A 13,904-nucleotide genomic window follows, 5' to 3' on the forward strand; every position below is an offset into this window, starting at 1 on the left:
CTGTTTGGTAACTGTCTCTTTGATAGCTGAGGAACTGACGACCATAGGCCCTGCAGGCAGCCAAGCAGCGCTTAGACCCAGGCAGAGCTAACAAAACACAGGACATACAGTACAGTACATCACCCTGCTAACCGCTAACCGCTAACGGGGAATGACTGCTTCACTCTGAAAGTCTATTAAATGGGATTCAGGGAGGGAGGAAATTAACTTGGGGTATGGCCTCCTGTGAGGAGTAGCCATAGAGATGAAAAAAGGCCTCATCATCTGTGCCATTATGGTATCTGTGACAGCATGGGCAGCGCCATTAAGGCTATCTCAATTTTAAAGTAGTGTGTTTTCTTCACGATTGGCTGATCCCTCCTGACGTCCCGGTTGGACTTGACTCCAACAGGGTCACCAGGAAGATCAGCCAATGAAGTAGGAAGTCCCACCCAGTTGACTACATTAAAATGGTGGCAGCCCTCAATGGCGCTGCCCACGCTAAAACAGCCTTTAGTCACTAGAGGCCTCTATCATTCTCTATGGGAGTAGCGCTGTAGAGAGGGAAAGGGAATTAGAGACGAGGGGGAATTGTGAGTGTGATTGCTATGCGTGTGGTGGGGTGATATGCGTTTTTGTGGAGGAAACTAAGAAGGGTTGAGTTGGGTATCTCAGGGACAAAGACATACGGTATAGAAAACCGTATGAGCAATTGAATTATGGGCAGTTATTAAACACTACATTTCGTCTTCAAAACAGTTGTCTTTTCCCCAGTAATCGCAATGTCAATTTATCTCAATCCCATTTTTACCCTTTTTCCTTGTCCACCACACAGGATTTTAGATTCAAAACCTCCAGTCATACCACCCACAGAGGGAGAGGAATACGCATGAAAAAGTCATGCAAACAATGTCCAATTATCCTCTAACACACATCATGTATCCTTCACTAATGAACCAAGCTCTCCCCTTAAAGCGCGATTCGGAGAGAGGAGCAGGTCAATCACTGTTGGGTACCGCTTACAACACTCGCCTGGAGGGGAAGGACTGAGGGAGTCAGTCAATATCTGAGCATGGGGAATACTAATGGACGGGCAACATCTTGTCCGTCAATTTGATGTTGCCTTTTTTCTCAGGTCGGACTCTCCCTCTGTGTGGAGTTTTGCCTCAATTTGTGTTGTACTAACGAAGCTTGACGAACACAGGGAGACATGACAGGCCTACCCTGCTACTGATAATTCTGGGTTAGCTCTAGCTTGCTGACAGACTGAGGGAGAGAGCTACTGTAGAATAGTGGTGTGATTCCGACTCGTATTAGGACTCTGTAATTAACAAGCTGTGTACAATATTGATGGGGCGTAATTGTTTAGTTTCTTTGTAATGACCCGAGAGAGTTGTAAATGTTTGATGGTGCTTAAGTCGAAAGAGTATGAGAGAACGTATTTTATTGGAAGGGTCAATAAGAGCACCACCGTAGGTACAGATGCATTTACTGGAATTGTTGGAATCGTTGTTTACACTTTCTTACACAATTTTAGCTTCTGGTTAGGAGAACGTCTGGCTGTGTCCAACATTGTAGCCTATTTCCTATGGGTCCTGGTCAGAAGTAGTACACGATATAGTGAATAGGGTACCGTTTCAGACTTTTTACCCTTGAAAAGTTATGATCCATCTGCCCTGTCTCTGTCGTGATAAGATCACGCATCACATCCTAAGTTAGTGAACTACTAAGTACAAAGCAGCTGTTCAGTTAGCTGAAGCTGAAATAGTGATTGACAGTAACACACCTCAAAGGCATGTCACGATCCATATCTTGCTTTGGGAGTGAGGGAAAATATTGAGAAAATGAGGCGACGTCAAAGTCAACCTCCTTTCTCCCCCCTCGCCCCAAACTGATATAGTGGCTATGTAATAATGTAACTGTTATATTTGATGCCACACCTTTGTGCCTTGTGAGGATTCGGAGGCCAGTGAGTAAATTGCCAGTACCATCAGTTCTACTGGCCAACGTGCAATCACCGGAAAACAAACTTGATGATATGCGGTCGAGACTATCCTACCAAAGGGAAATTAAAAAATAACATCTAATGTTTCACCAAATCGTGGCTGAACGACGACACAGATAATATAGAGCTGGCTGGGTTTTCCGTGCATTGGCATGACAGAGCAGCTACGGCTGGTAAGACGAGGGGCGGGGTGGGGTGTGTGTCTATTTGTTAATATCAGCTGGTGCGCAAAGTCTAATATTAAAGAAGTCTTGAGGTATTGCTCAACTTTTATTTTTATTTATTTAACTATGCAAGTCAGTTAAGAACAAATTCTTATTTACAATGACGGCCTACCCCGGCCAAACCGTTACCCGGACGACACTGGACCAATTGTGCGCCACCCTATGGGACTCCCGATGCAGTGCCTTAGGCAGCTGTGCCACTCGGGAGTACCTCATGATAAGTTGTAGACCACACTATCTACCTAGAGTGTTCTCATCAATATTATTCGTAGCCGTCTATTTACCACCACAAACCGATGCTGGCAGTAAGACCTCAACAAGTTGCATAAGGCCATAAGCAAACAAGAAAATGCTCATCCAGAAGCGGCACTCCTAGTGGCTGGGGACATTAATGCAGGTAAACTTACATTCGTTTTACCTCATTTCTTCCAGTATGTCAAATGTGCAACCAGAGGAAATAAATCTAGACCACCTTTACTCCACACACATAGACGCATACAAAGCTCCCCCTTGCCCTCCATTTGGCAAATCTGACTATAATTCTATCCTCCCGATTCCTACTTACAAGAAAAATCTAAAGCAGGAAGTACCAGTGACTCACTCAATACGGATGTGGTCAGATTACGTGGATGGTACGCTACAGGACTGTTTTGCTAGCACAGACTGGATGTTCTAGAATTAATCCAATGGCATTGAGGAGTATACCACCTCAGTCACCAGCTTCATCAATAAGTGCATCGACGATGTCGTCCCCACAGTGACCATACAGACATATCCAAACCGGAAGTCATGGCTTACAGGCAACACCCGCACAGAGCGGAGCTTTCAAGGAGCGGGACACTAATCCGGATGCTTACAAGAAATCCTGCTATGCCCTCGGATGAACCATCAAACAGGCAAAGTGTCAATACAGGACTAAGATTGAATCCTACTACTCCACGGCTCTGACGCTCGTCGGATGTGGTAGGGCTTGCAAACTATAATGGACTACAAAGGGAAACCCAGCCACAAGCTGCCCAGTGATGCTAGCCTACCAGACGAGCTAAATGCCTTTCATGCTCGCTTCAAGGCAAGCAACACTGAAGCATTCATGAGAGCACCAGCTGTTCCGGACGACTGTGTGATCACGCTCTCCTTAGCCGATGTGAGCAAGACCTTTAAACAGGTCAACATTCACAAGACCGCTGGGTCTAACGGATTACCAGGGTGTACTCAGAACATGCGCATACCAACTGGCAAATTATTTCAATGACATTTTCAACCTCTCCCTGACTGATTCTGTAATAACTACATGCTTCAAGCAGACCACCGTAGTCCCTGTGCCCAAAAATGCGAAGGTAACCTACCTAAATGACTACCACCTCGTAGCACTCACGTCGGTAGTCAGGAAGTGCTTTGAAAGTGCTTTGAAAGGCTGGTCATGGCTCACATCAACACCATCATCGCGGAAACCCTAGACCCAATCCATTTGCATACCGCCCAAACAGATCCACAGGTGACGCAATCTCAATCACACTAAAACTTACCCTTTCCCACCTGGACAAAAGGAACATCTATATGAGAATGCTGTTCATTGACTACAGCTCAGCGTTCAACAACATAGTGTCCACAAAGCTCATCACTAAGCTAAGGACCCTGGGACTAAACACCTCCCTCTGCAACTGGATCCTGGACTTCCTGACGGGCTGACCCCAGGTGGTAAGAGTACAACACATCTGCCACACTGATCCTCAAAACTGGGGCTCCTCAGGGGTGCATGCTTAGTCCCCTTCTGTGCCCCTGTTCACCCACGACTGCGTGGTCAAGTACGTCTCCAACACCATCCTTAAGTTTGCTGACGACACAACAGTGGTAGGCCTGATCACCGACAACGATGAGACAGCCTATAGGGAGGAAGTCAGAGACCTGGAAGTGTGGTGCCAGGGCAACAACCTCTCCCTCAATGTGAGCAAGAGAAAGGAGAAGATTGTGGACAACAGGAAAAGGGGCGCCGAACAGGCCCCCATTATGATTGACGGGCTGTAGTGGAGGGGGTTGAGTTAAGTTCCTTGGTGTCCACATCACCAACACACTATCATGGTCCAAACACACCAAGTCAGTTGTGAAGAGGGCACGACAACATCTTTTCCCCCTCGGGAGACTGAAAAGATTTGGCATGGGTCTCCAGATCCTCAAAAAGTTCTACAGCTGCACCATCGAGAGCATCCTGAACAGTTGCATCATCACCTGGTATGGCAACTGTTCGGCATCCGACCGCAAGGCACTAATACGGCCCAATACATTACTGGGGCCAAGCTTCCTTCCATCCAAGACCCATATACTAGGCAGTGTCAAAAATTGTAAATACTCCAGTCACCCAAGTCATAGACTGTTCTCTATGCTACCGCACGGCAAGCGGTACCGGAGCGTCAAGTCTAGGTCCAAAAGGCTTCTTAACAGCTTCTACCCCCAAGCTATAAGACTGCTGAATAATTAATCAAATGGCCACCTGGACTATTTACATTGACCCCCATCCTTTATTTTTTACACTGCTGCTATTTGCTGTTTATTATCTATGCATAGTCACTTTACCCCTACTTACAAATTACCTCGAGTAACCGGTACCCCGCACATTGACTTGATACCGGTACCCCCTGTATATAGCCTTGTTATTGTTATGTCATTTTATTGTTACATTTTATTTTTAAAATGACTTTTGTTTATTTAGTAAATACTTTCTTAACTCTATTTGAACAGCACTGTTGGTTAAGGTCTTGTAAGTAAGCATTTCACGTTAAGGTCTACACCTGCTGTATTCGGCAAATGTGACAAATAAAATTGGATTTGATCACCCTTGTTTTCCAACATCTGCTCTGTTGTATCTGGGAGAAGGAGGAGAGGAGAGGGAGGGGGAGAGAGAGAGAGAAAGAGGGAGGGAGGGGACCTTGTTGCCTGGTATCAGTGACAGGCAGTTGGGCGTCTGGATTCCAGAACCGGAACCTATAGTATTTTGAGGTGTGGTTTGGCACAAGGAACTACAGACCTCCAAACAGAGTCAGAACAGTGATCTAGGATCAGCTTCCCCTCCCCAAATCCTAACCTTAACCATTAGTAACGAAAATGCAAAAATTACCCAAGATCAGCGTAGAGGGGTAACTTCACCCTACCCCGAGCCAAATTAGAAGATGGCCAGCTTACCAACTGGTGTAATAAACTGTTGAGAATAACACTTTCACATAGCTTTTTAGTCTGTGTATGAGGGCTTTCAAGTCTCTGTATGAGGGCTTTCTGTGACACAAATTGGATCGTTTTTTTGTGCAACAACTTCAAGTGCAGTTGAGAGAAAGTCTATATATTTCTCTCCTTGAGCTGTTCTTGTCAATTTAATGTTTTTTATTATGTCATGTTTCATGTTGTGTGGACCCCAGGAAGAGTAGCTGCTGCTTTCGCAACAGCTAACAGGGATCCTAATAAAATACCACAAAATACCAAAATATCTGGAGGAATAGAGAGGCAAAAGGTTGTCTGTATGTCTTCCTGTTTGTACAGTAAGTGGAAATTGGAGGCGCATTCTTGTATGCGTGCATGTCCGTCCGTGCATGAGTCCGTGCGTGCTCTCCCCTTTCTTCGGCTATATCCTGGGGACACGGGAGCTCCAGTCAGGTTAGCCCATATGCCAGTCTGGATAGATACCCACTGACTTCCACCAAAACATTCCAGCCATAGACACTTAAGATCTATTATCAGCCAAATTCTATATTCAGAGAAAAACTTGTAATGAATACAACCGAGGCTGCTGGTAAACACATGTTTATACTGCCCCTGGCATTCTGCTATACTGCCCCTGGCATTCTGTTATACTGCTACAAGCATTGTGTTGGAAGGTATGCACTCTAGCCTTCCCTAATTAAACCTATAGGGAAAGGGGATACCTAGTCAGTTGCACAACTGAATGCATTCAACCAAAATGTGTCTTCCACATTGAACCCAACCTCCCTCTTCATGTCATCAGTAACTGGGGATCATTTGTTGTTGCGGGTTAACTGCCTTGCACAAGGCCAGAACAGCAGATTATTACACCTTGCTGGCTCAAGCATTCAAACCAGTGACCTTTCAGTTATTGGCCCAATACTCTTAACCCTTGTGTTGTCTTAAGGGTCAAAAATGATCCGCCACTATGTTTAACAGCAGAGAAAATCCCCTAAATGATATTTTTTCAACTTCAAATTTTAGGAATTTTCCTAGAGTGACCCCAACAATTAGAAAAAGTGAAACATCGCCTCGGTTGATATTTCCATGAAAGCTGTAAACCACCAGGGTACAAAGATTGTCTTAGGGTCATTTTTGACCTGGAAGATATAAAATCATTTACACACCACAAAGACAAACACACGTGCACACGCTCACGCACACGCACACCCGCCTGCACTCCTCGCAACAAGGGGGAGAGAGGCCTTCTCATCAAAGTTTTCCTTCACCCCCACCACCACTCTAGTTTCTTACCTCCCAAAGAGGAACAAGAATGTGGTCCTCCTGAGCACACTGCACAAAATGGCTGAGATCAGTGATCGTGAGGACAGGAAGCCAGCCATCATCCTGGACTACAACCACTACAAAGGAGGGGTGGACAACTTTCAGTTGCAGGAGGATGACTGCCCGCTGGCCCCTGGTCATCTTCCATAACATCATTGTGTCCTCATACAATGCCTTTGTGATATGGAACAAGTTCAACCCTACCTGGATGCCTGATAAGCAGAACAAGAGGAGGGTGTTCCTGGAGCAGCTGGGAAAGGCACTTGTGACCCCACACAATCAAAGAAGGGAGCGCCTCCCCTGCACAGCAGCCTCCACAGCGCTTGTGAAAGCTGTTCAGGGGTCTGAATCTTGTCCTGATCCACCTGAGGCTGCAGCTGGGGCTGGCAAGAGGAGAAGATGCCAATTCTGCTCCCCAAAGAAGGACTGTAAAACAAATACTATGTGCTGCACTTGTGATAAATACATCTGCATAGTCCATGCACACACTTGCATACTGTCCTACATGTGCTAATTAGAGTTGATTGATTTATGTTCTTCACTTTTTTGTTTTGTATCTATTATCTTATTTTATTCGTATTTATTGTTGTTGTTTATACACCTTGTGGGTGGGGACAATGGTAAAATAAAAATGGGAATAGACTAGTATTTTGTAGTTGAAATCCTCATTGTATAGTATATAAGAATGTATCACTATGTTGCCAAAAAAGTTTAAGACTGTCATTGTTTCCCTTCAATAAAATGCATTCAAATCTACTTTCTGCACATTTCTGCTATTTTCTTAGGCTATACAAGTGCAATCTCTTGCAATTTTTTTTATGTTTACACCTATGCAGTACCTTTAGCAAAATAATAATAATAATAAACCTCTACTTTAGTAAAGAAAACAATGACAGGTGTGTTGTAATAAAAACGAGTGGTGTCCGCAGCCTTTCTGCATTGTGAAGAGGGAAAACCCAGATATTCACAACGTTTGATGATTGACAGGTTGTTTCTTCATGCAAGATAGATTTGGGGTTTAAAATTTAATTAAGCTGCTTTTTTTAGTAAAGGCGGGTTTTTTGACCCTTAGGACAAGGGGAGTATACAGAATGTTAAGACTACACAAGGGTTAAACGCTAGGCTACCTGCCGCCCTTAGTAAATGTAGTATACAATGTGTTGAATGTTGGTATGAATAGAATACACTGAGTGTACAAAACATTTGGAACACCTTCCTAATATTGGAGTTGTACCTCCTTTTGCCCTCAGAACAGCCTCAGTTCGTCAGGCGTGGACTCCACAAGGTGTTGAAAGCATTCCACAGGGATGCTGGCCCATGTTGACTTCAATGCTTCTCACAGATGTGGGATGTCATACAGGTGGTGGACCATTCTTGATACACACGGGAAACTGTTGAGCGTGAAAAACCCAGCAGAGTTGAAGTGCTTAACACTAACCGGTGTGCCTGGCACCTACTACCATACCCTGTTCAAAGGCACTTAAATATTTTGTCTTACTCATTCATCCTCTGAATGGCACACATGCACAATCCACGTCTCAACTGTCTCGAAGCTTAAAAATCCTTCTTTAAACTTCTTATGGCTGGGGGTAGTATTGAGTAGCTTGGATGAATAAGGTGCCCAGAGTAAACTGCCTGCTACTCAGGCCCAGTTGCTAATATATGCATATTAGAAAACACTCTGAAGTTTCTAAAACTGTTTGAATGATGTCTGTGAGTATAACAGAACTCATATGGCAGGCAAAAACCTGAGAAAAAATCCAACCAGAAAGTGGGAAATCTGAGGTTTGTAGGTTTTCAACTAATCACTTATCAAATAAACAGTGGGATATTGGTCATATTGCACTTCCTACGGCTTCCACTAGATGTCAACAGTCTTTAGAACCTTGTTTGATGCTTCTACTCTGAAGGAGGGGGGAATGAGGGCTCTTTGAGTCAGTGGTCTGGCAGAGTGCCATGAGCTGACCATGCGCGTTCATGTGAGAGAGTTAGCTTGCGTACCATTGCATTTCTGAAGACAAAATAATTCTCCGGTTGGAACATTATTGAAGATTTATGTTAAAAACATCCTAAAGTTTTGATTCTATACTTCGTTTGAAATGTTTCTACGAACTGTATTATGACTTTTGTCTGAACTTTTGCATGGACTTGCCCGCGCGTCGCGAGTTTGGATTGTGTACTGAACGTGCGAACAAAAAGGAGGTATTTGGACATAAATGATGGACTTTATGGAACAAATCAAACATTTATTGTCGAACTGGGATTCCTGATGAAGATCATCAAAGGTAAGTGAATATTTATAATGCTATTCTGACATCTGTTGACTCCACAACATGGCGGATATCTTCATGGCTTGTTTGGGCTCTGAGCGCTGTACTCAGATTATAGCATGGTGTGCTTTTTCCGTAAAGTTTTTTGGAAATCTGACACAGCGGTTGCATTAACCTCTCTGGGATCGCGGGACGCTTGAGTCCCAACAGCCTGTTAAAATGTAGAGCGCCAGATTAAAAAAAAAAATCTATAAAATCAAACTTTATTAAATTACACATATAAGATACCAAATTAAAGCTACACTCGTTGTGAATCCAGCCAACATGTCAGATTTCAAAAAGGCTTTTCGGCGAAAGCATAAGATGCTATTATCTGATGATAGCACAATGTCAACAAAGAGAGTGTAGCATATTTCAACCATGCCGGCGCTACTCAAAACGCAGAAATAAAATATAAAACATGCATTACCTTTGACGAGATTCTTTTGTTGGCACTCCAATATGTCCCATAAACATCACAAATGGTCGCTTTGTTTCGATTAATTCCGTCCATATATATCCAAGTTGTCCATTTATTGGCGCCGTTGTACCAGGAAAAAACAGCCTTCAATTGCGCAAAATCACGACAAAATATCTAAAAAATTACCTCTAAACTTTGCCAAAACATTTCAAAGTACTTTTGTAATACAATTAAGGTATTGTAACACGTTAATAATCGATCAAATTGAAGACGGGTCAATCTGTTTGCAATAACAGGATGTCAACAAACTCACGGTACTTTTTCAAGTCTTGCTCAACTCTCAAACATAAACACACGACATCTGGGTCAATATCTTTCTCATTTACTAATGAAAAACCTTAACCTTTTTCCCATACATGGCGACATCCAGTGGAAGCAGTAGAAACTGCGTGGAGAGTGATTAGAATTCTGGTTTGCATAGAATACCCATTGAACATACAGGAACTTAAACAATAAAAAAGTTAGTCCTCAGGTTTGACTGCTATATAAGTTCTGTTAACTTACAGATATGATTCAAACATGTTTTAGAAACTTCAGAGTGTTTTCTATCCAAATCTACTAATAATATGCATATCTTATATTCTGGGATGAGTAGCACGAAGTTGAAATTGCGCACGCTATTTTTCCCTAAGTGAAAACTCTGCACCCTATCCTCAAGAAGTTTAAGGAGCGTTTATCTAAAGTTCATGTATAATACTTGTATCTTTAACAATGTTTATTATGAGTATTTCTGTAAATTGATTGGCTCTCTGCAAAATCACCGGACGTTTTGGCGGCAAAACATTACTGAACATAACGCCCAATGTAAACTGAGATTTTGGATATAATATATGAACTTTATCGAACAAAACATATGTGTATTGTGTAACATGAAGTCCTATGAGTGTCATCTGATGAAGATCATCAAAGGTTAGTGATTAATTGTATCTCTATTTCTGCTTTTTGTGACTCCTCTCTTTGGCTGGAAAAATGGCTGTGTTTTTCTGTGACTAGGTACTGGACCTAACATAATGATATGTTGGGCTTTCGTCGTAAAGCTTTTTTGAAAATCGGACACTGTAGTGGGATTACAACAAGTTTATCTTAAAATGGTGTAAAATAACTTGCATGTCTGAGGAATTTTAATATGAGTTTCGTTGTTTTGAATTTCGTGCCCTGCACTTTCACTGGCTGTTGTCATATCGATCCATTAACGGGAATCCACCGTAAGAAAGTTTAATCCTACACTGCAATTGAGGGATATAACAAGTGACATCAATAAGGGTTCAAAGCTTTCACTGATTCACCTGGTCAGTTTTATTTAATGGAAAGAGCAGTGCTCTTAATGTTTTATAATACTCAGTGTGTGTTACACACTGCTATTAGAAGTTCATGTTAGTGTCTAACACAACAACTGTAGGTTGGTGTTTCAAAGCAAAATATGTCACGTCGCAGTGTTACATACACGTAGCCTTGATAAGATAGGGGCTGTGGGTCTATGTGTGTGTGTGTATCTCTGCATGAGCGTGTGTGTTGCTAGTAATGACCTTGACTCTCTGTTTCCCTGTCTGTGATTGTGACCTAGTCTCTCTAGACATCCGCGTTGCCCCCACAATTTTCAAATGCTACAGATTGCCTAGGGTCTGGTTTGAGACTAATCGTGTCCCACCACTACTCCCTGCGTTTCACCAGCATTCACCCACTGATCACTCTGCTCCTTGTGCACCTCACCTCTCTCCCTTCCTCCCACCCTGCATGCCTCCCTCCTTGCCCAAGCTTCCCTGTCTAATCCCAGGTCAATGCTGAGACTGCAGCCTCTTGATTCACCAAATCCCCGTTGCACCCGTCAGCCATACCTCTCTGGAGTCATAAACACATAAGTGGTGACACACACGGCGACGCACACACACCACCACACACACACACACACCCACCACACACACAACACAACCACACACACCACACCACACACAACACACACACACACACACACACACAAACAACACACACACACTTCTAAACACACTCATTCCTCAAACGGGCACTCACACACACATGCACACACACACACACAGCGATAAAATACTCAAACAATCACATATAATTTCGGCAACATACAGTGGTGGCTAGTGGCAGTTAAAAATGCTTCCATTGCACAGCCAATCAGAAGTCTTGAAGCTGATGATGTGTCTGGGTTGTTTAGGTCTGATGACAGCCTCTCTTCTCCAATAATGAGACACTCTTGTAGTCGGCAGATCTGAGATATGTCATTGACAAATAGTCCCGTTTTGATTGTTGATTTCATTAAACATTATTTGATTTTTAAAAAAAAATCAAAATGCTATCTGTGTCCCTAATTTTGGCCTGCAACGATAGAATTTGTTGTGCTGGGTCTGTCAGCTGCTACATGGGGGCTCACAAAACACAGATCGTTTGCTTTCCCTGAGGAAATATTACAACTAAGAACATATGTACATAAATAATCAAATTGACAAATAAATGTGTTGTAGGCCTACATCTAGCTCACAACATTTAACCAAGCTCTGATATTAAAGTACAGTATGTGTATGTCTTCAAATATAAGGATATTTTACCCTCTTACATCATCCACGTATTAGTATTTTAATGGAGAGTATACGTTCATCAGAACATACCCATCCGTGTAACATCAGCTATCTACTTTTGGTGTGCGCCGTTTGTGTAAGTATACTTCACAGAACGTTGAATGTTAATTTTAACTCATTTGAGTCACTTCAGCCTATGGATACATCATTCACAGCAGACAGGATGCAATGTAACACCAATAATCAGACCACACGATTCATCCCTGAACTCCTATTCCGTTTTCTCAATCCTAGAATATTTGAATCGGCTATTCAATATTTCATTCCACGATGCAGAATAATCCTCTCGCCCCCAAACACGTGGATTCTGTTTTAAACTACAGATTTGATCATTTGTTCCATTGGATTCATCTCCCCATTGTTGTTCCTCTTCCTCTCTTTTTAATTGTTGTTTCGGATGCAACTGATTGAGGCGATCAGAGCTCTGTAACGGACGCTGAGATATGCCTGGAGACACTTGTTAGCCATGTCTGGTTAATTAACCAAAACAGCCCATTAAGAGGGAGTGTCGGCAGCGGAGAGAAAATGACAGAAAAGAGAGCCAAAGGAGAGAGAAAACAGAGAAAAACAGAAAGTTTGAGAAAATGAGACAAAGGGAGAGAAAAAAAGGGGGAACAAAAGGGAGAGAAACGTTTGAGGAAGAGAAAAATCACAATACTACTTCTTCTCTATGAAGGGCACTCTGAAGAGTCCTCTGGGGTGCAATATAGTGCTGCCTTTCAATGAGCTTCTGAGTGAGGGGCTAAAAAAGTTTCACCCATCAAGGCCCTAACATGGACTCTTTGCGATTGGAACGCTCGTTGTCTTTAAATGTGGATTGGCTCTTAATCCTTTAATGTCCTGGCCCTGGGCTAATGGGCTGTGGTCACTGTTCTGTTGTATGACTGAGGCCTAGCGTGTTGATTACATTACTCAGCTGATCACTTAATACCTGGCATTAGTTGATTAATCTACCAATTAGTACGGGTGAGGTGAATTGGGATGGTTGTGATTCTCAGTGGTCTTATGTAACACAGTGAAAGCAGCGCAGATGCCTTGTGATGCCCTAATGTGGTAATGCTGCTTCCTCGACTACACTCTAAGGGCAGAGAGAGAGAGAGAGAGAGAGAGAGAGCGAGAGAGAGACGGAGAGTGGGAGGAAGGAAGACCGAGACAAAGAGAGCGAGATGGAGACAGAAAACAGAGAGCGAGAGAGAGAGAGGAAGTGCCTTTTAAGATTGCAGTGAGTTGATCCTGAAGCAAAATAGAGTCGAGTGTGTGTGTGTGTGCCTGTGCGCGCATGTGTTTGTGTGTGTGTACATCTGTTTGTGTGTGTGTGTGTGTGTCAGGGAAGAGAGTGAATGTATGATTAAGAAGAGGAAGCAGGGCAGGAATTACAGGATGAGTCGGGTAAGGGAGGCGCGTTTAATGCGTTGATTGCATATAACCCCAAGCATGTTTATCAAACAGAATCTCTCCATTCGAGACAGCATACAAATCCCTCCCTTACCCTGGCAACAGTTACTTAAAGAGTTGTGAATAAAACTCACTTTCTGTTGACTGACTGCACTCGCTGACGCATATTGAAACGGAGCTAAAGCTTCAGAGAAAAGTGTTGCACCAAATAAACCCATCACACTGGGTTATTAATAGGTATGCCTTCATATAGTATATATCAATTCTCGTTGTTCTTCACTGTAAAATTAATACAACTGGCAGTGCTGTGGTATATTTACCTAATAAAGTGCATCTTCAATGATGTCATTGCCAATCATTTCATTGTGATATTCAGGAAGACTAAGGGTTCGTTTT

General features: G+C 43.0%; 1 protein-coding gene across 1 annotated transcript in view; it reads right to left on the minus strand.

Annotated features, from left to right (window-relative positions):
• Positions 1-13,904, minus strand: part of LOC111960200 (neurexin-2-like) — a 180,318-nt gene that overhangs the window by 861 nt on the left and 165,553 nt on the right. The window lies entirely within an intron of this gene.

The sequence above is a fragment of the Salvelinus sp. IW2-2015 genome, linkage group LG37, assembly GCF_002910315.2.
Source record: "Salvelinus sp. IW2-2015 linkage group LG37, ASM291031v2, whole genome shotgun sequence".
NCBI lineage: Eukaryota > Metazoa > Chordata > Actinopteri > Salmoniformes > Salmonidae > Salvelinus > Salvelinus sp. IW2-2015.